The following is a 23,789-nucleotide window of genomic DNA, read 5'->3' on the forward strand; positions in this document are numbered from 1 at the left end:
TTCATTAGGAAAGAAGGATCAAAGAGGGTAATTGCTAAAGGAGTTAAGACACCGGAAAATGTTTATGCGTAGAAGGGAAGAGTGAGAAGCAAGAAGATATCAAGAGAGTACTCTTCATCTTCAGATTCAGAATAGAAGAGAGAAACACATTTTGCAGTTTTCTTCTACATGATAGATCATTTAGACTGCAAAATGAATGTGAGTCCCTCATTAGCTTAGGAGGAGTATATGGCACTTCCTACTTTTGCATGTAGTTAGGATGTAACGCTTATCCTTTGATTATGATTTCTTGATTTTTTGTATTGATGTTGTCTTGATAAGATGTGATCAGGAGGAGAGTTGGCACATGTTCAAGGGGATCAATTTTTATGCTTCCAATGTTTTGATGGCATTATTGCTCCTTGGAGGAGTTGGCTATACACCTCATACTATGTGCTCTTCCATTGCAAATGTTTATGTTTGATCATATATGCTATCTATATGGTTTGACATGCATATGGCATGTATTATACATCTTGGTTTGATGACTTTATGCATGTGGTGGTGCCATGGAGATTATTATGACGATGGTGCATGTCGCTTATATATATGATGAATGTGTTTCATCTTGATGCCGTTTCTACATATGGTGATGATTTCAGTGATGGTAGATGATGTGTATTTTTCTGAGCATGGTTGCTTATGATATGTTATTATTGTCATTACATCGTGATATGATTCTATCAGTTTTTGAGTATTATAGAGGATCATGCTCCATATGGTGGTTATTGTTGCTACCATGCATATCTACAGAGGGCTGATATATTGAGCCAATTGGTATTTTGTTGATTCATGATGCCGATATATGTTGTTGGTTCATGATGTTGTTGATGCATACTATTGTTGGGCCACTATGTATTTTTATCTGCTGTTGATTACTACCACTGAGATCATGATTTATGGCTAGTGTTTTGGAGAGACTGTCACATATTTTCATATGATATGTATTATTATTATCTTATTGTCATATAAGGCACATATTGCTGATCATTTATGTCATGGATAGAGGTGAGCCATGGTGTATGGCCATTGTAGTGAGTGTATATTTCAGCCATGTATTTTGATGCTTCATCACTCGATGTCATTTATCAACAATATATCTCATTGATGGAGCCTTGTATTATGCTCATGAGATCACAGATTCTTATTGTAAATCATTTGATATGAGTCATAGAGTCTCGAGCCATAATTGGCATATGTTGCATAGTGAGTCATGAGAGCTGAATCAACCATGTATGGGATTGTGTTGTCATTGTATAATTATTTTGAAACCATGTAATATACTCATGAAACCATGCACTTTTTTGCATATTCTTTGGTCATAGTCATTGGTCCATGTGGAGTAGCCTCTTGCATATGGCAAGGAGGAATTGACAGTTATGTACATCATTTTACATTCAATCATGGAGATGCTTGTATACAGTGGAGTATGGTTGGTCATATTGTTGTGACCTATCATCATGGTTTGTTGCTACCATGTCTACATCAGAGATATGCTACATCTAGACAGTCATTGTTATTGTTGATGTATGCATTTTTCTGTGGTTGGATAGTACATTATGGAGATGATGTATTTGATTCTATTGTTTCAGAGTTGGTTGAAGGTTGTTGTTGTTGCTATCGAGCCAATCAAAGTTGTTGCTGCTAGTTGGTCATATGCTATTGCTGTTGCTTGTGTTGGTGACTTGATTTGCTGCTTCTATGACATGGATTATGATATTGTTGCTTTCGGGGAGAAAGCATGTGTTTCAGTTATTTATGTTGTTACTTATCATCATGTTGCCATGGGAGATATATGTTGTTACACATTTTTGTTGTTTGGATATACCTTGTGTCCATGGGGAGTTTATTGCACATACTTTTCATTTATATGGGGGAGTTTTGTTATCCCGAATTCCATTGTTCATTACCTACATATGATTGTGAGTGGAGTTTATGTTTTTGTTGATGGATCCCCTTGCATGTAGAGGAGTATATAGCATTCGTCCTTGACATGTTTAGCCCTTTGCCATTTTTGTCAAAGGGGGAGAATGTGAGGATGTTTGATAAGATAATTGCTTCAACAAGGGTTGAAATCAATGCCAAAGGGGGAGATTGTTGGCATTGCTATGTGTTGTAGTGTTGCATATGTGTTGGTTGGTTGGAATTGATTTCAACCTAGTTTCTTGGGTTGCAAGTGTGTTGGATATGCATGTGCATATGTGGATTGTGTATGATTAATGTGTAGATGGTCCTTAGCATGCTTGCTAGCCTGGACTAACTTGGAGATGTGATGGATGGTCCTTGGCATGTATACTAGCATGGACTAGCTGCTATGAGTGTTAGAGTTGAGGATCCTTGTTGATTTCTCTCCATGTCCCATATTAGGTCTCTCATGTTGATGATGTTATACTTTGGGCTTAGAGAAGATCTACATGTGTCTGTGGATGCTTGAGATGGTTGTGTAGGTGTTGGAGGATGTCTGGCAGGTTCTGGAGCTGCATATTTGATGGCAAAGATGTTGTAGAGAAGTTTGATGGATCAGATGTTCAATATGGGTGTTGGTTGGCATCCTAGTTAACCTAGTTTGACTTGTGATGATGATGGTGATGTGGAAGTGATTTGGTGAAGTGTTGTAGAGGTTCCGAAGACTTCCATATGTCCTACAAAGGATTTTAAAGCTCTAGAAGAAGATGAAGTAGTTTCTGAGATGTGGAAAGATGTTTTCCTTCATCCTCTGCCCCAGTCGAATGCCTGTTGAGTCATCAGAGCGATTGAAAATCTCTAGTCGCATGTAGGTAGGATCATGAGAGTGAATGTGACTTCCAGAGGAATGGAGATAGTTCTGTTGGAGCGACTAAGGTTTTTCATGAGTTTTTCTCTGCATTCCTTGTGTTGCTCAGCCAATTTTGGTGTTGTGGCGATGTTAATTGGAATATTTCAACATATTGTTAGAAAAGTTCATGGGGCCTATAGAAGCTGATCAAGGTTGAAGATATCAACGAGCTAGTGGTGTTAGTGGTCGATTTGGTGAAAAATCCTATCTCAACCAAATTTGAAGTGTGTGAATAGAATTTTGGAGTGATCCATAACCTGTAGCATTTACTAAGATACTCAATACAAACAAATTGATAATTAAAGGAAGGTATTGATTTTATTTGGTTGGATTTTATGAGAGTGTGTGAGTATGGAATTGTGAGAACATTGTGAATGAGTAAAGTATGCAAATTTTGCTAACATATTTTATGCAGAGATATATCAGATATTTGTGAGTAGAAATCAGAGATAGAGTTTGAAGAAGATTCAAAATTTGTGTGTTGGCTGTGGCAGAAATTTGGAAGCTTGAGATGTGTTTGAAAGAAGTGTTTTGGTGTGTGAAGTGGTGAAGAATTTCCCTTCTCTGGGTCAGATATATGATTTAAATTTTGTGTGCAGAAATCTAGAGTTGTTGGGTTTCTCATGTACAACGAATTGAGAACCCAATATGAAATATTGTGAAACGTGGTTCACATGGAGGAAATGAAGGCATGGAGGCTTTAGAATACACAGTGATTTGGTGATTTTAGTAGTAGGAATAGTTTTATCCATCCAATAGGAGTTGGAAAGTCCAATGGTAGTTGGGCAAGGATCATTGGTTGTGGGAGCTTCCAGTGGATGGTAGTCTATAGATCCGCAAGAGAAACATATTTCCGAATTGATAGATGCTAGGATACTGTAGAGGAAGCCAAGAATTCTGGCTTATGGGTGTAAGCTAATTTATGTAAAATTTGTTCATTAGATTAATATAAGAATTGAGAAGTGCAACAACAACAAGGTGGTTTTCCCCCGAAAGGGTTTCCACCAGAAATAATTGTGTTCTTATGTGTGCATGCTTGTGCCTCTCATGGTTATTTCTCATTATTGTTATGATTTGTGTTTATCAATACTTATATGTTTTGATGAAATAATGTTGTGGATGTGCATGAATAATTGAGTTTGTGGAAAAAGTTTAAATTGGTGAAAATTTATAAAAAGGCCATCACTACTGATTCACCCCCCTCCTCTCAGTAGTGATCATTATTTCCAACAACAATGTATAATGCATGGGGATAGTCGTGCAAAAATAATAACTCATACTCAATATTCTCCCACTCTTTGTTTTGTTTTCACATAAGGGTTGCAAGAGTACATGATCATTGATTAGGGAAATGATGCCCACAGTTTCTCCATGCCAAGCGAACTTCTTAGTGATCACATATTTTTCTAATAAATTTGAAACATTCTTTAAAGTTTCCACCTTAACCAGCACAATCTTCTTTTCTTCAACCATATCTCTCACAAAGTGATACTAGACATCAATATGCTTTATCTTAGAATGGAATGTTGGATTTTTTGCTAGGAAGATTTCTCTCTAATGTCATAATATATCCTCACAACTCACTAGACCAACCCAATAATTGAATAAAATCTATGCAACCATAATGCTTCCTTATAGAAATTAATGTGTAGATTCAAAACTGCTCATGAAATTTACTATATCACAAGACTCAAAGCTACTCTACTACTCTGTGGAAATCAATTCACAATCTAGAAAAAAAATCATAGACATGCAAAAGGAAACACCACACATGCAAAAATATTTATCTAGGGGAAAGCAACTGCTCAAAACCCCTTCCTATCTGCATTTCATTAATCAAATAATAGATATGAATACATATGCATTCTCAAGCCTGAGCACAACCTGCAAGTGTATAATCTCTCTCTCTTTTTGACTGAATGACTATTGGCCAACACTTAGCCAATTTTCAAGCCCTCCAAGCTCGATTTCCTTGCGTTGTTCCTTGAGGAAATTAGGCCCTTATTAATTAGGAAATTCCCTCATCTGGATTGCATAATTCCTTTAGGTCCTTCCTCTGACTACATGCACCGCCTGTACACATTGGAATAGTCTACAACTGATAGTACACTGCCTTGGAATCTCCATCTCAACTGGGTAACTCAAATTCTCTGCATGCATGGCTATTTTAGGTCGATTGATCAGTTATCTAGATAATCACTAAGTGTGGTTGAAGTTCCACTTGCACAACGTGACCTTCCACTAGTTCCTCCATTAGTTAGAACTAGTTTAACTGACCATAACTCAATCTAACTGAATTAAATTGCTACAACTAAACCTAACTCAACTAGGCTCCTAAAATTTTGGAATCACTACACAAAACTGAAATCCATGCCCCTAACTCAAATTAACTGAGCTAGACTCCTGTTTTTTAGGGATCAACTCAAGCAAATTGAACTTCAACCCATTAAATCGAATTTAGTGTTCTTAATTGAGTGACAAGCTCCATGTCATCTCAACTAACTCCTCCAATTTGTCTATTGATATGGAATTTCAAAATTCCTCAATTTAATTAAGGTAAAAATCAAATTGAGACTTTTCTTGCTACATTTTCAACACTGCCTCTCAACAAGAAAGGGATTCTCAACTACCCCGATCCAACACCTTTGGAATGTACTACATGCAACACCTCTCACTATTGCTACTGCAACATCTGCAACTGAGAAGCATAAAAAAAAACTGAATCAACTGTGTCTGCAACTGTCTATTGGGAAAACTATGTTGTTGCTGACTCTGCTACTAAGCCTCCTGCTCTATTGTCAACAATCCTCAGTATATGACTGAAACTAATCCTCATACTACTGAATATTGTGGGCCCCTGTAGCAAGCTATTGATACATGAGGAGAACACCTTAATGGACCTTGCCCAAATTTTTACAACTCTGGGACTAAGGATCTACATCGCCCCACCTCACTCCTAGAGGTATAGTTTCATGCATGGAGAAGTATGATCTATTCATACTGTTGTTTCTACTACTCTATTGTTACTTCAACACTATGTTGCAACCACTACAATAATGAGTATGATCTCCCTAGATCTTGAAGTACTAGCTTCCATAGGGATGCTCCCTCTGAAACTAGACTCCCTTTGAGTTTCGATCTCCTTGTGGGAAATATCGCTGCTCCTCAAAATACCAATATCCATGATCAAATCTCCTTTTCTGTCACTAAATATTGTCTCATTGATCTTCCCACTAGAAGCCTTCTAGCTCCATTAAGAAGTTTTCACATAACGTCTTTTGTATATGCCATTAACTAGGGCTCCATAACTCTGCCTCCTAGAAACTCATTAGTTCTTTAATGATCACTATACATGAGGACTTCAAGGACTAGTTCTAATGTGAATCCTGCTAACATACCATGTATAAATTAATGTGTAGATTTGAAACTTCTCATGAAATATACTATATCATAAGACGCGAAGCTACTCTACTACTCTACAGAAATCAATTCACAATCTAGAACACAAATCATAGACATGCAAAGGGAAACAACAAACATGAAAAAATTATCTAGGGGAAAGCACCTGCTCAAAACCCTTTCCTATCTGTATTTCATTAATCAAAGAATAAATATGAATACATATGCTTGCTCAAGCCTGAGCACGACCTACAAGTGTATAGTCTATATCTCTTCTTGACTGACTGCCTCTAGCCAACACTTAACCAATTTTCAAGCTCTCCAAGCTCCTATTTCCTTGTAGTGTTACTTGAGGAAATTAGGCCCCTTTTAATTAGGAAATTCCCTCACCTGGATTGCGTAATTCTGTTAGGTCCTTCCTCTGACCACATGCACCACCTGTACACATTGGAATAGTCTACAACTGATAATAAACTACCTTGGAATCTTCGTCTCAACTTGGTAACTCAAATTATATACATGCATGATATAATTTAGATTGATTGATTAATTATCTGGATGATCACTGAGTATGGTTGAAGTTCCACTTCCACAACTTGACCTTCCACCAGTTCCTCCATCAGTTAGAACTAGTTTAATTGACCATAACCTAATTTAACACAATTAAATTGCTACAACTGAAATTAACTCAACCTAGGCTCCTAAATTTAGGAATCACTTCACACAACTAAACTTCATGCTCATAACTATAATTAACTGAGCTACACTCCTATTTTTTAAGAATCAACTCAAGCAAATTTGACTTCAACTCATTAAGTCAAACTGAGTGTTCTTAACTGAGTGAGAAGTTCCATGTCACCAATTAACTCTTCCAAGTTGTTTATTGATATGGAATTTCGAATTTCCCCAATTTAATTAAGGCAAAAATAAAATTAAGACTTTTCTTACTGGATTTTCAAAATTCCTTGCATGAGTGGTTACAATATATTTAACTTCTATAGTTGAGAGTACCACTATATACCTTATTTTTCTCATGCAAATGATTACTCCTCCAAATAGATTAAACACATATCCACTTGTAGATATTTTACGATCCATATCTCTAGACCAATCTGCATCAACAAATCCATTTATGTCGAACACTCTAACCAATCCAAATATTCCTTAGTAGAACAATCCACAACCAATAGTCCCATGAAAATACCTAAAAACCCTCTTTATTGTTGTCTAAGGATTCTTCCTCGGCTTTGACATGTACCTGCTTAAAAATCCTCTTGCTGCATGTACAATGTTTGGTCTAGTACATATCATTGCATACATCAAAATTCCAATGGCATTATCATATGGAATACAGGATATGTCTTCTTCCTCGTCCTGTGTCTTAGGACACTGATCTGCAGATAATTGCACACATACAAGAATATGCACCTTTATCGGTTTACATTCATGCATATTAAATATTTGTAATATTGTCTTGACATACTTCCTCTAATTTAACAAGAGTTTCCCATTTTCCAAATTTCTTTTAATTTCTATGCCCAAAATAAATTTTGTAGCACACAAATCCTTCATATAAAATTTAAAGGATAACTAAGTTTTCACTTCCTAGATGATTTCCTTGTCATATCCAATTAGCAACGTATCATCCACATATAAAACAAATAAATAACATGATCACCAACTAATTTGAAATACACAAAGTGATCCACTTTGCTTCTTCTGAATCCAAGTCCCAACATATAAGTATCAAAATTTTGATACCATATCCTTAGTGACTGCTTTAACCCATACAATGAATTTTTCAGCCTGCATACCATCTTTTTATTTTCTTTCACAACAAAGGCTTCTGGTTGTTTCATGTAGATCTCTTCTTCTAAATCACCATGAAGGAATGTTGTCTTCACTTCCATCTATTATAATTCAAAACCAAAAGTGGAAAAAATAGATAAAATAAATCTAATAGAAGCTAACTTAGAAATAGGAGAGAAAATATCACCAAATTCAATTCCCCCTACTTGTGAACAACGTTTTTCCACTAACCAAGTTTTGTATTTTGCCACTCTACCTTCTACTTTCAGTTTATTATTGAACACCATTTTCTACCAATGATATTTATTCCAACCATCAGCTCCAGTAGATCCCAATCCGCATTCTTGTCCAAGGCTATGATTTATTCAACCATGGAATTTTTATAGAGTTTCCCATCCTGCGAATCCACTGCCTCCTTAATAGTTCTATGATCATCATCAATGAAAAAAACAACAAAAAAAACTTGAACTGACATAAGGTTGAATTTACCTTTCCGAATGCCTTTTTTCTCGAACTGATCTCCTTAGTGTCATAGTTTTTGGTTCTTCTTCTTCCAATTATTCTTTTCTAAGGATTTTGATTCATTATCCTTCAATTCAAACTCTATCTTCTTCATTTCTTTCTCCCTTAATAGGAAGTTTTGTTTGACACCATCTTTGACTTCTCCAAATACTACATATCAACTGTACACTACCTTTCTAGTTTCTAGATTTCAAAGCTTAGATCCTTTTAGACCATATTTATATCTAATAAAGATACACTTTTCATCTTTCTTATCTAGCTTAATCCTATTATCCTTTGGAATGTGTACATAAGAGTCATAGCTAAATACTGTAACATGTTTAAGAGAAGGTTTCTTACCAATCCATACCTCATGTGGACTCTTATCATCCAACACTAATGAGGGTATGTTGGGCATGGAATCCCCCCACAACCTGTTTTGGGGCTCAAAGCCCAAGTTTTTGTCAGATGTATTGTAAGACTCCGCGAATTGTGGGCATAGAGCGCGAAGTATAGGTTGAGTCATAGGGCTATCCGCCATAAGTATTGTAATGTAATGTAATGTCATGTCGGCCTAAGATTGTATAAATAGAGCAAGGATCTAAGTGTAAAGATAGCGAATTGGAGAGATAGGTGAGTATGAATGGTTTGGGCATAAAGTAAGAGTCTAAGGTATTGGGTTGTAGTAGTAGGAAGAGGCTTTGTAGCTAAGAGCTCAAAGGCCTAGTAGAGTGTGCAGCTGAGTGTGCCGACCCCTGTAGCTGAGTGCGCAGGGTGGTGTCAAGTCTGTAATCTTGAATGATGAATAATAAAGAGAAGTTGATTCCACTTTCTGTGCATCTGCTTGTTTATTGCCTTCTTTACATTTATACTCTTTTGTTTATCGTGCGCACTTATATGATTGTTGGATATACTGTTAATTATCACTAGTCCTACACAAATCAGTTAAGTAATTGGGTAATAACAGATTAAATAGGAAGGAACTTAGGTATAATATGGGTCGCGCTCCGGGTATGGCTGCGTGAAGGCAACATCATAGGTTGCAAGGGACTAATAGAAGCGCATAGAGACATGCACGCAAGGTCAAACCGCAGACCACCAGAAGCTCATCAGACATCCCAAGGGTGTGGAAACCTGTTTCTAGCACCCTCCCATACTACTTCGGGTGAGACCTCAGTTTGCGCTCTGTAGACTATTACCGAAAGGGCCAGTAGTATCGGGATTTTCTTGGCTAAATCACCTCTGAACCTGGGTCAGGCCCATTAAAGCCAACAAATGGTTTCATTGCCGAGATGCCAGGATCCTCAATTGATGGTCCTCGAACCTCGCAACAGCCTTCCATTTCTGGAATATTAATTTTTCATGGGTCCTCATCATCCTCCTCAAAATTTACATTGTAACACTCTAGCGTGCAGCTTAGCTGTGTTGCCCATTCTGGCTAAAGTTCCTCCATTGTCTCTTGAGGTATTTTAAAGATAGCTGCTTTTACTGCTTGTAGTGCATCATCAACAGTATCCGACCAACGATCTTCAAATATGAAGGTTAGCAGGAATCCTTCACGCAAGATATCCCATTTTCTCGTGCCATGTCAGAGCTCTTTCTCAGTATACCAATTCATGGGTATAACATCTAGAGTACGACAAAACAAATGCACCCATTCAGGCTGTGGCTCTTCCCAATAGACCTTGGTCCATTTCACGAGGTGTGTACGTGGATCATTGTGTCCATCATAATTGTCTGCTAGCTGCATCTGTGGTTTCCCAAATCGTAGGCACATCATCCTTCTACATCCGTGCCAATCCTCAAAGCTTCTCTGATGCGTACCCCACCATCATGTGGGCGTTGCATGCAGCGCCCACTTCAGAGCATTGAATCGCTGTTGTTCTGGTACTGCGCTTTCAAATTTTCTCAGGAATTCATCCACTGCTGTCAACCCATCATATGTCGGCAGATCCCTTGCTTCTGTTGTCACGCAACTCAGTGATCTAACCATCATGTTTCAATTAAGTGTTGTTACTTCGTGTAGATGATTCTGCCATCGCTCTATCTCTTCATCTGAATCCGAAGTGCAGGAGCTTTCACGCTCCCACAAAATCCTTCCATCTGCAGTTAGATTCACCGAACCTTGTTCTCACGTAGTTATCTTGTAAATACAATCGAGATTGTCATCACTATCGTCGTCGCGCACCGGTTCAGTGTATCGTGATCCTTTGGCTGGATCTAGCAGTACTACTACGCGTAGTGACTTTTTCTCAAAGATCATGTTGCGCTTCTTTAGATTTATGACTCTGTTCATATCGGTGGCCCAATCTATTCCTAGTAGCGTGGGATAGGGGTTACTATCATCAATAATCTCTATCACTTCAAAATATGCTTGCGCGCTTGCACATTCAATATCTACTGTTACCCCTTGCAATATTCCCATGGGCAAGATCTTCTATTGGTTCACCATTTGTAACTGAATAGGAGACACTATAGTGCGGGTTTTCCCATACATTCCCATGTTTGTTTTGGTAGAACATTTGTTTCTGATCCCATATCCAGGAATACCTGATCCATTTCATACTCGTCGATTTGCACAGTCAACCTCATTTCCCTTCTTGTGCGCAATGCATGCTTACCAAGTTTCCTAACCACGTGTGGCTCTCCTGACCCCTCACACCTAGTGATAAGTTCCTGTAGTCCTTTTACTACCTTGCTGTCACGTAAAAGTTTTATGCATGTCTCTAGAATGGTAGTGAGAATTAAAGGATCCATCCCTGGTTCTAGTTGATTCTTACTACCTGAAGTGGAGGCCTCCGTGAAGCTCTTCTTAGCTTCCATGAATGTCTCCTTCGCGCATTCTAAATCAAATTCAGGTTCCTTTGTCGAAGCCTTGCGAACCCATGCAATTTCTTATGATTGTTTCCCTTTATTATCGCCAGAGGTCACACCAATCCTGAGTATCATGTTTACATTCGGGTCTTCTTCGTGCGGCTCAGACCTCATCATCTACAAATTTTGAGTCAGAGGGGGCTGGAGTACCCCCTTTTCGCGCATTCTCACTATCAATGAAGGGCAGCCTTCTGCCTCATGATCAAACTGAGTACAGTACAAACATGATGTCCTTGTTGGGTTTGTACAATTGCGGGCATAGTTCCCTGGCCCTTGGCAATTGTAACAGATTAGTTGCCTGCGACCCCTTCTTGGTCCCATTCTGCCTCAACCTCGATCGCGCCCCTAAAGCCCAAGGCGTGCCATTCCTGCATTTGGGTCGAAGGCTTGCGTTTTAGTTTGCACCCTATAGGCAAGAGTCCGATCCATCATTAGCCCATAGCTTTGGTAGGTGCGTTCATCATGGCCTTCCAACCTACAGAAATTACAAAACAATTGCTGGGACATCTGCTTATACTTTTGAAATAGATGACAATTATCCATAGTGTGTTTTCCTCCTATTTGACAGATCACGCACCATAATGTAGGCGCTGCGCTCGATCATGCCTCTGCCTCAGCTCTTAACGACATCGGCCCTCCTCCTGCCAAGTAATTCGTGAACATTGGACAATGGTCCTTGTCATGCCCCTGGCCTTTGTATTTGGAGTGAGTCGGGACTGCTATTTACCTTCTATTATCTGGACCGAATCAACCAACCTTACCTTCCCCTTCATAATATGTAGATTTGAGTTGTGCCGTAGATGAAATACAACTTAACACTCCGCGTACCTTCTTGCATGGATGGAGAACCTGGGTGGGATCCTCCGTGGGAACTGCCCTGTTGGATTATTCTCTATAGCCAGCCAGAAACTTTAGCAGAGATCCCGGGCCGGATTGAGGAACTAAAGACAGAACTTCAGAAACATTTATGGATGGATAATTGTCAATTAGGAGAGCCTTGTTGGACGGGCTTCGATAACCAGACATCTTCGTACTTGGTACGGCACTTAGAACTGGACGAGAAATCGATGGCGGCCCCTACCACACAGATGGACCCGCATCTGACAAAGGACAATTGAGGATGCGCTTTAAGGCTTGACCATAAGCCCACCACCCAAGCCTGCCCCTACTCAGGGGGCCATTTTCTCTTGGCGGAGGTTTTTCAAGATTCTTCCTCGCACACCTCTGGCTGAGGTTTCCTATCCTGTTTCAAAATCTGCATCTCCAAACATAGATTTTGTAGTTGCGCATGGATTTGTTGGACTCCCAACCCAGGGTCTTATATAGGGGTCTCATGAAATCTCATTGCCATCTCCAAAGCTTTGGCCTGGGTGGACATTTTTTGTTGTGACAACGCCGTCCTTAAGTGCGGTGTCAGTGATGCTACAAACCATGTGCGGTGCTTTCCATCTGTCAATGTCATATTGGCTTCATGAATCATACCCTTCAGTGTTTGGTCTAGGTCCCAGGGGGTCTCGCCTGGGAGCATCGTGATCTCCTTAAACCCGATAATTGATTGTGTCTCCGACTTTGGCTTGCTGAATTCCCTATTCAGCACGGTCTAGATTTCTATGATTCCTGCATTTGGATGATCATTAGAATTCTTGATGTACCATGTTAATGCACGATCCTGCAGTGCGCTAACCAGCATAGCCTTTTTAATATTGTCATCCACAACTCCTTGTTCTTCCCATACCACCCTTACCACGAACCAGAATTGGTCTGGGTCTTCGTTCCCTACTCCTCTGAATACTGGTAGTTTGATCGCACTCGCCATACTGAACTGTGGTGGTGGCGGGGGTGGGGTGGGTGGAGATGGAGGTAAGGAGGGTTAGGTAGGAGGTGGTGTGGGTGGAGGTGGTAAACATGGAATGCACTGCCTTATCAGACTAACCGCGCTTCTCGGAGAAACTTTCGCGAGCTCTTCCTCACTTTCCCACGAGGGTGAAATTAAGGGATTGGTTTCTAATTCTTCACTACCTCCGCTTCTGTAGATCTTCCCACTTCGCATAGCCCCAAACATTAATTTATTCTCATAACCCTCTTTTTGCACAATAGCATCTTAATCCAAGTGTTCAAAGATTTGATATACTTACCTCGCACTCCTTTGAGGACACATTACTCCGCCTCACTGTAGCTGACGTTCGTATCTACCGCAAACTCAGTGATAAATCCTCCTATAATTCGGTCGAGCCAATGGTCCATAGCTCACGCATCTTATCTCCTGACGCTCCTAGTCTTCGCACTAATTCTGGAGTCCACATGATTAGTTTGTCGAGCCTACACCTTCCCTAACTATCTACTAGCTTCGCATTCCACTCATACAGCTCAGAAGAAAATGTTGGGTGTGGAGCCTGATTATCTTCTATATTCAAAGGTATCGCCACATAGGACCCCAGTTCGTTGCCGCCCATAAAATGTTCGCTGCAGGGGGGGTCCAGGGGGGGCGGCTGCGACCTTTGGGAGCCCCCCCCTGGCGGGGGGTTTCGGGGGCAGCGCCCCCGAAGCTAAAAACATTTGTAAAATTGCCTTGTAAAAGTATAGTAATTTCTAGTCAATCTGGGCTGTTCATTAGGCGGATGATCTGACGGTAGAACTTATGTTTAGTTTAGGGTTTTTTGCCCTAGAAGGCAACCCCTCTCTTTGTATGAGGGTATTGTATTTGAGGCTGTGTGATAGATGTGTATTCTGTGAGCGAGAAATAGAGAGGTGAGACTGTGAAAGAAAACAGAGGATATTACAGTGGATTTGCTGTAGGTTGTGTCTCTTCATTTTGCTGGATAATAGAAAGGAAGGACTGGCTGTTCGGGGTGGACGTAGCCCAAACTGGGTGAACCACGTATATCTGTGTCTCTCTTGTTTTGTGCGTTTTCTGTGTTTATATTTCTGCAACATTTTATGTGTTCCATTTCTCCGTAATATATAATTTTCTAACAACTGGTATCAGAGCCGAAGGTCTATTTGGCTGATAAACTCGCAGGAAAGAAGGGTTCCTGGTTCGAGTGGGAGCAATGGCGGAAGATGGTAAGTTTAGGGTCGAGAAATTTAACGGCCAAAACTTCTCGCTGTGGAAGATGCAGATGGAAGATTATCTGTATCAAAAAGATCTATACCTACCATTGGGCGGAAAAACAAAGATGCCGACGGGTATGAAAGACGAAGAATGGAACCTTCTCGATAGAAAGGCACTCGGAACAATACGGTTGTGCCTTGCTGCGTCAGTTGCCTTCAAAATTTCGAAGGAAACCACGACAGAGGGTTTGATGTAGACGTTGTCGAAACTATATGAAAAACCCTCGGCCTCAAACAAGGTATTTCTTATGAAACGGTTATTTAATATGAATATGTCGGAAGGTGGATCTGTTGCAAACCATTTAAATGATTTCAATATAGTTACAAGTCAGTTAAGTTCTGTAGGGGTAAACTTTGATGATGAAGTTAGAGCTCTGTTATTCTTGTGCTCATTACCAGAAAGTTGGAATGGTTTGGTAATGGCCATTAGTAACTCCGTTTCTGGATCTAGTACTTTAAAGTTTGATGATGTTGTCAGTGCTATCCTTAGCGAGGAAATGCGACAGAAAAGCTCCGGTGAGACATCGGGAAATGCTTTGAGTGCAGAGTCTAGAGGAAGAAAAATGGAAAGAGGAAAGAGCTCAGGATATTGCAGTAAATCAAGGAAAGGCAGATCCAAGTCCAGATCGGGGATAGTGTGCTAGAAATGTGGAAAGAAAGGACACCTAAAGAAAGACTATAGATCTTGGAAGGAAAAGAAGGAGATGCACAGCAAGAAAACAATCATGAAGCAAATGTGACAGGTGAGGTGTTACAAGATGCTTTGATTCTTTCTTTTGAAAATATTACTGATTCCTGGGTGGTAGATTCAGGGGCATCATTCCATGCCACACCTGATAAGAAATACTTTCATGACTATGTTCAAGGAGATTTTGGACAAGTTCGTCTGGGTGATGATAAACCCTGTAAAATCGTTAGAATGGGTAAGGTTCTTGTAAAACAACAGAATGGAAACCAATGGCTATTAAAGGAGGTAAGGCATGTTCCAGATCTAAAGAAAAATCTGATTTCAACAGGGCAGTTAGGCGGTGAAGGTTGTGTGACAACTTTCACAGATAAAGCTTGGAAGGTCACCAAAGGAGCCCTGGTAATAGCAAAAGGCGAAAAGGTTGGTACATTGTATTTATGCAATGGTATTTCTAACTCTGTTAATGCTTTAACTTCCAAAGGAGCAGATGCAGCATTATGGCATCATAGGCTCGGACACATGAGTGAAAAGGGGATGAAGATTCTTCACTCAAGGAATTTTTTGCCGGGTTTGAAGAATGTTGATTTGGACTTCTGTGAGAATTGCATTTATGGAAAACAGAAGAGAGTCAGATTTCTCAGAGTTGGGAAAGAAAAGAAGAATGAAAAATTAGAGCTTGTGCATACAGATGTATGGGGACTTGCTCAGGTATCATCTCTTGGTGGCTCTCGTTATTATGTTACTTTTATTGATGATGCAACTAGAAAAACTTGGATTTATTGTATTAAGAATAAATCTGATGTATTTGATACTTTCAAGAAATGGAAAGCTTTGGTTGAGATTGAGACAGGAAAGAAATTGAAGTGTCTTAGATCAGACAATGGAGGTGAATATTGCAGCAAAGAGTTTGATAGGTACTGTTCAGAGCATGGAATTCGCAGAGAGAAGACAGTTCCAAGAACACCACAAGAAAATGGTGTGTCAGAAAGGATGAACAAAACAATCATGGAGCGTGCAAGGTGCATGAGATTGCATGCAGGATTGCCTTTACAGTTTTGGGCAGATGCTGTAGATACTGCTGTTTATCTAATAAACAGAGGGCCTTCAAATTCCTTGGATGGTGGTGTTCCAGAGGAAGCATGGACAGGTAAAAAGGTAAACTACTCTATTTTAAAGCCTTTTGGTTGTGAGGCCTTTGTCCATATTGATAAAGAAAATAGAACAAAGCTTGAGGCAAAGTCAAAGAAATGTACCTTTATTGGATATGGTGTTAATGATTTTGGTTATCGCTTATATGATTACGAAAATCACAAAATCATTAGGAGCAGAGATGTAATATTCAATGAAAAGGTCTTGTATAAGAATCAGTTGCAGGAAAAGAAACAGGAAAAGGAAAACAAGGAATACACAGTTTTTGATGAAATCACTGAAAAAGTAAAGGTGCCTGAAAATAATAATAATCAACAACCACAACAACATCAACCACCACAACAACAACAGGCACCCGAAACACCTGAAAGTGGTGTTAGAAGATCTACAAGGATAAGTAGACCCCCTGAACGATACTCTCCTTCATTATATTATTTATTGCTGACTGATTCCGGTGAACCCGAATGTTATGAAGAAGCAATGCAGGTTGAAAGCAGGAAGAAGTGGGAGGTAGCCATGGAAGAAGAGATGGAGTCCTTAATGCATAACCAGACTTGGGATTTAGTCAGGTTGCCTGTAGGAAAAACGACATTGAAGAATAAATGGGTTTACAGGCTGAAGGAAGAAGATGGAGGAAAACAGAGGTATAAAGCTAGACTTGTGGTGAAGGGGTTTGCACAGAAGAAAGGTATTGATTTTGATGAAATATTTTCTCCTGTTGTTAAAATGACTTCAATCAGAACTATTTTAAGTCTTGTAGCAGCTGAAGATTTGCATCTTGAGCAGTTAGATGTAAAGACAGCCTTTCTCCATGGGGATTTGGAGGAAGAGATATATATGCAGCAGCCACAAGGATATGAGGTGAAAGGGAAGGAGAAAATAGTGTGCAGGTTGAAGAAGAGCTTGTATGGCTTAAAACAGGCTCCAAGGCAGTGGTATCTAAAATTTGACAAGTTTATGTCTGAACAAGGTTATACTAGATGTCACTCTGATCATTGTGTTTATTTGAAAAAGCAAAATGATGGTAGCTATATTATATTGTTATTGTATGTAGATGACATGCTTGTTGCAGGATCTAACATGCAGGAAATAAATGTGCTCAAAAGAAAATTGGCAAATTCATTTGCAATGAAGGATTTGGGAGCTGCAAAACAAATCCTTGGTATGAGAATAACTAGAGACAGGAAAAATCGTAAATTAACATTGTCTCAGAATGAGTACATACAAAAGGTGTTGAAAAGATTTAACATGCACAATGCAAAACCAGTTAGTACACCTTTTGCTAGCCATTTCAAACTTAGCAAGGAAATGTGCCCAAAGACCCAAGAAGACATGGATTATATGTCTAAAGTTCCATATGCATCAGCAGTTGGAAGCTTAATGTATGCAACGGTCTGCACAAGGCCTGATATTGCACATGCAGTGGGAGTTGTAAGCAGGTACATGAACAATCCAGGAAAGGAACATTGGATGGCAGTGAAATGGATTCTCAGATATTTGAAAGGTACCACAAATCAAGCATTATGCTTTGGTGGTTCAAACATCTCCCTACAAGGATATGTTGATGCAGATATGGAAGGTGACAGAGATAACAGGAGGAGCACTACAGGATATGTATTTGCTGTTGGAGGAACAGCTGTCAGTTGGGTTTCAAAAAATCCAAAGTGTTGTTGCACTTTCAACAACAGAAGCAGAGTATGTTGCTGCTACAGAGGCTAGTAAAGAAATGATTTGGTTACAAAGGTTTATGGGTGAATTGGGTAAGGAGCATGATATGGGCACGTTATACAGTGATAGCCAAAGTGCCATTCATCTTGCAAAGAACTCAGAGTTTCATTCCAGGACTAAACACATACAGCTCAAGTATCATTTCATACGATCAGTGTTGGAAGATGGAGAGTTGAAGCTGGAAAAGATACACACTAGCCAGAATCCTGCAGATATGCTAACAAAAGTTGTAACTAGGGAGAAACTGAGAATATGCTCAGTTTCAGTTGGTCTTCAAGGATGACGATGAAGATGAGAAACAGCCAGGTCCAAAGAGGAGTCATTGTCCAGCAAATGGAGCAGCGGTGGAGTTGCTACAATCAGTCTCCAAGTGGGAGATTGTTGGGTGTGGAGCCTGATTATCTTCTATATTCAAAGGTATCGCCACATAGGACCCCAGTTCGAAATGGGGGCGGCAACGCCGCCCGTAAAATGTTCGCTGCAGGGGGGGTCCAGGGGGGGCAGCTGCGACCTTTGGGAGCCCCCCCCTGGTGGGGGGTTTCGGGGGTAGCGCCCCCGAAGCTAAAAACAGTTGTAAAATTTCCTTGTAAAAGTATAGTAATTTCTAGTCAATCTGGGCTGTTCATTAGGCGGATGATCTGACGGTAGAACTTATGTTTAGTTTAGGGTTTTTTGCCCTAGAAGGCAACCCCTCTCTTTGTATGAGGGTATTGTATTTGAGGCTGTGTGATAGATGTGTATTCTGTGAGCGAGAAATAGAGAGGTGAGACTATGAGAGAAAACAGAGGATATTACAGCAGATTTGCTGTAGGTTGTGTCTCTTCATTTTGCTGGATAATAGAAAGGAAGGACTGGCTGTTCGGGGTGGACGTAGCCCAAACTAGGTGAACCACGTATATCTGTGTCTCTCTTGTTTTGTGCGTTTTCTGTGTTTATATTTCTGCAACATTTTATGTGTTCCATTGCTCCGTAATATATAATTTTCTAACAGAAAAGGATGTAAAGAAAATTTCGTGGATTTCCGTATACAAGTAGCGCTCCAACCATTGTTCCTTAGATACTCGTGGATTTCTATTTTCCTTCGCCGTGAACTCGTGAATCTTCTTGTCCAACCACTCTTCAATTTCATTCTTTATGGGATTCCAGTGGCACGACATCAGACATCCCTTATGCAGATCCCGGTCCTAGCAACAAAACCATTTGTTGGCTTGTATGGGCCTGACCCATGTTAGAGGTGATTTAGCCAAGCAAATCTTGGTACTACTAGCCCTTTTTGCAACAGTCCACGGAGTGCGGACTGAGGTCTCACCCGAAGTAGTATGGGAGGGTGCTAGAACTAGGTTTCCACACCCTGGGGATGTCTGATGAGCTTCTGGCAGTCCACAGTTTGACCCTGCGTGCACGTCGCTATGCACTTCTATTAGTCCCTCGCAACCTATGATGCTGCTTTCACACAACCATACCTAGGGCATGACCCATATTATACCTAAGTTCCTTGGTATTTAATCTGCTATTACCCAATTACTTAAATGATCTGTGTAGGACTAGTGATAATTAATAGTATATCCAACAATCATATAAGTGCATGCGATAAACAAGATAGTATAAATGTAAAGAAGGCAATACAAAAGCAGATGCACATAAATTGGAATCAACTTCTCTTTATTATTCTTCGTTCAAGATGACAGACTCGACACCGCCCTACGCACTCAGCTGCAGGGGTCCGCACACTCAGCTGCGGACTCTACTAGGCCTTTGTGCACTCAGTTGTAGAGCCTCTTCCTACTACTACGACCCAATACCTTAGACTCTCACTCTATGCTCGAACCATTCGTACTCATCTATCTCTCCAATTCGCTATCTTTACACTTAGAGCCTTGCTCTATTTATACAATCCCATGGTCCATGGGTAGGCCGACATGACATTACATTACATTACAAAACTTAGGGTAGACAACCATATGACTCAACCTATACTTCACGCTTCGCGCCCACAATTTGTAGAGTCTTATAATACATCTGACCAAAACTTGGGCTTTGAGCCCCAAAACATGCCATGGGGGGATGCCATGCCCAACAGGGTAATAATCTTACCAAGTTACACCTAGCCCAAAATTCCTATCTTAACCTAACACCACTGAGCATGCTCCATGATTTATCTATTGACATCCTATTCATCCTTTCTGAATTTCCATTTTTCTAAGGTGTATAGAGTAGTCTTCTACCTTGATATACTGCGCTTCTTACAAAAGTATTTGAATTCATTCACACATAATTATCCACCATTATCTGTCCTCAACACCTTAATAAATATGTATTATTAAGTGTTGGACATTGGATAAACTAATGATTCTCGTTTGTTTCGTGACATGTACTTAACCACGTCTCATGGATCCGTTAACTCTAGCGATGCGTTCATTTAATAACACCTGCGAGTTTTGGTGTAATGGAAATCATGATTCCAGAAAGTGGTATCAGAGCCAAAGGTATCGAGTTCAAATCACACCTAGATCACACTGGGGGGATATTGTTGGACATTGGATAAACCAACGCTCCTCATGTGTTTCCTAACATGAGCTTGACCACCTCTCACGGCTTTGTTAACTTTGGCGATGTGTCCGTTTATGAACACCTACAGGTTTTGGTGTAATGGAAATCATGATTCCAACATTAAGAATCCATCTATAAATAATACATAGTACATAGATTTACCTAGTGATGGAACCAATACAGGTCCAAACACATCATTGTGAATGAACTGTAATATTCCTTTTGACCTTATAGAACCAAAGGAGAATGTTACCCAATTATGCTTCCCATATAAAAAATGTTCACATTGTTATACTCCTATACCAATAGGTGTCATATTTCATGATTGACTGGTTGAGCTTTTTAATATGTCCATCCTTTCCTTGCTGTAAAGGTTTCCATATTATCAAAAAATAAAAAAATCAAAAAATGTAAAGAGGGTATACCCTAAAAGAAAAATCAAAGGGTAACAAGAATAAAATGGTCAAAAGAAAAAATGAAAGAAATGAATCCCAAATAAAGAAAGACCAGGAAAGTGTGCAAGTCCAAATGCCACTACTATTTCATTTTTTACAAATAAAGCATTGTGTGCAGCTTGTTAACTTTTGCCACAATTGATGAATGGCCAAACAGATTAATCTTGGCCAGTTCATATTTGAATTTCCTGTTTTAGAGATAGAGAATAAAGTCTGACCAAACTGTTCAATCTTGGCAGATAAGTAGATAGGTAGAGAAGCAAAGGAGCTCAACAGTTTAATCTGAGCCCTTGGAAGAAATAAGTGTAGACTTAGGTAGGCTTACCATGAAAAGAAAAGAAAAGTTGATGAGGGTTTGCTAGTCCAAGTGCACCCAAGTGAAGAAGAAAAAATGTTAGGTAAAGTAGGTTGGGTAGGTAGATTGATGTTGCAGAAGGATACTTGTGATTGATTTTGTCTCTCAAAGTGTTAACCTTACCTCTATCACAAGTGCAGGGCAGATATTTTGTTGCAGCTCAAGCGAGGCAAGGTTTTCATCACTGATTCCCCTTCATATTTTCCCCTAATCATTCACTAATTCCCCCAAAGTTCTGCTTAATATCCTTGAAACCACTCATTCCGTTTCAAAGTGATTGCCTAAGTAAAAATCTGTTTTACTTAGGGAAATAACCATATTTCTCATTCATAAAACCTTTTCCCCTTTAAAGCCTAAGTTAAACTGCAAAAGAAAAATTGCTTTTTAACGTGGCGCTTCCATTTTACATCTTTTCATATTAACAATTAACCTTTATTATATAACTCCCATGTAAACATTTCCCTATCCCGTATTATGTATATATAACAAAAACCCTGATGTTTTAATATTCCCGCCCCCGGTTAGTTATAACCATAGGCACTATACGAATGTGGATTGATAAGTTCATCTGGAGCTTATTAAGAACCTTCTGCCACACTCATAAGTAGTTAATTAACTGCTTGGGTCAATTAACAACCTAACCCCGCAGACCAATCAAATCTGCCCCGATACTATTGAAAACCATTGTTTATTATGCCGGTCCCGCACATTAACCCTCTGCCATCTCCAATGAGCGTCCACCGTCTGATCACCGCTCCATCATCCAATGACCGATAATCATTTCGTAACCCACCTTTTGGCCGAGCTTTAACTCCCAGGGAAATGGTGGTTTTGGCGCTGTACCTCTGCCACGCGTCACGCACCCGCTGCGATTGCTCGCCCTTCGCCCGAAACCGCCCAAGCCCAAAATTGGTGTGGGAAAAACCATTTATCGCCCCCCCGCTAACGTCAACCTGCCACATCACCTTCTGCTGATGTCACTGCAACATCTTTTGTACCGTACCCTTTGCTGACGTCATCCATCCTTCGGACCAAAAATTCCCACCAAAATTCATTTTGTCAAATAAAGGGTAAAAATATCATTTTTTCCTATGTTTTTCTGTATATCGCGCTCCAAGTGTAAAAGCAACCAAAATCAACTGTTCCAGGTTCAAACCGCTTCCAACCAGAAAGGGCTACACCAACGGGCTCATGACCATTCAAACTACAACATGCAGTGTTCCTCTGAAAACACAGGTACCTTTTCCAGCTTTCTCCAAACAAATCGGCTATCAGTGCATCATTCACCGTGGTTTCTTAGCAAATCTCCACAGAACTCGACATACCAGCCAAGGAGATATCCATAGCCGCACTGTTGTCCTTGGAAAAAGGGAAATTTTAGGCAAAATATCAGACAACGGTGAGCAGGGGTCAGTTCAGCATTAAAGAGCATCGAAAACAAGTCAAAGAGTATCAGTTCGAGCATTAAAGTGTATTAGGGCAGAATTAAAAGCGGAAGATTAGAAATTAAAGAGCCCATTTAAGACACATAGTCGGCGCAGAGTTACTACAAGACAGCTACAAGCCGAACCCTAAAGGCCTGCCTCCAGCACAACATCAATTATCTTTCTCGAGCCGCTTCTATGTTACTTGTAAATTATTTTAGGTTAAAACTAGATATTATCTCACAATTGTTATGAGATATAGGTTGTACATATTTTGTTGTATAAATACCCCCTTCATTAGAGTTTTGAAGAGGTTGGGTGTGTGTGGATTTCCTAGACTTTGCTGTAACTCAGATACTTTGGAATAAAGAGCTATTAGAATCAACTGTTGTTTGACCTACTGGATGAAGAATTGAAGCAGAGGACTTGTCACAGAATTCTTGAATCAACCTCCGGATCAATAAGTCCCTTATATCTTATGTTTTACAGTTTTCATGTTTATTATATCACCTGTGTTTCATAATCTGAATGGTAAAGAAAAAGGTTAATTTAGAATTTGCTTAACTGCACTATGTTTTCAGTCTTTATTATTCTCTGTGTTTTCTTCAGAATTAGCATAAACAATGAATTCTTAATTGCTCCTATTTCCTGATTCTCTCATGTTGAGTATTTGCTAAGGAATTCTTAACTGCTCCTTATCAGTAATCATCCATTTTCCCTCTTTCAATATGTTGAAGGATTCTTAACTGCCCTTCACCCATTTGAGCCCATTCCATCTGCTTCAACTCTTTCATTTGTTCCCTGTTTGACTACCTTGCTTTGTGAAGCCATCCTCTGTTGAGAAACCAAATCCAGAAATCCATCTTCTTTGACTCCATCATGCCCAATGGAA

Source organism: Pinus tabuliformis, chromosome 3_2 (genome assembly GCF_031772625.1).
Source record: "Pinus tabuliformis cultivar Carrire ecotype Pingquan chromosome 3_2, CPIR1, whole genome shotgun sequence".
In the NCBI taxonomy this organism is placed as follows: domain Eukaryota; kingdom Viridiplantae; phylum Streptophyta; class Pinopsida; order Pinales; family Pinaceae; genus Pinus; species Pinus tabuliformis.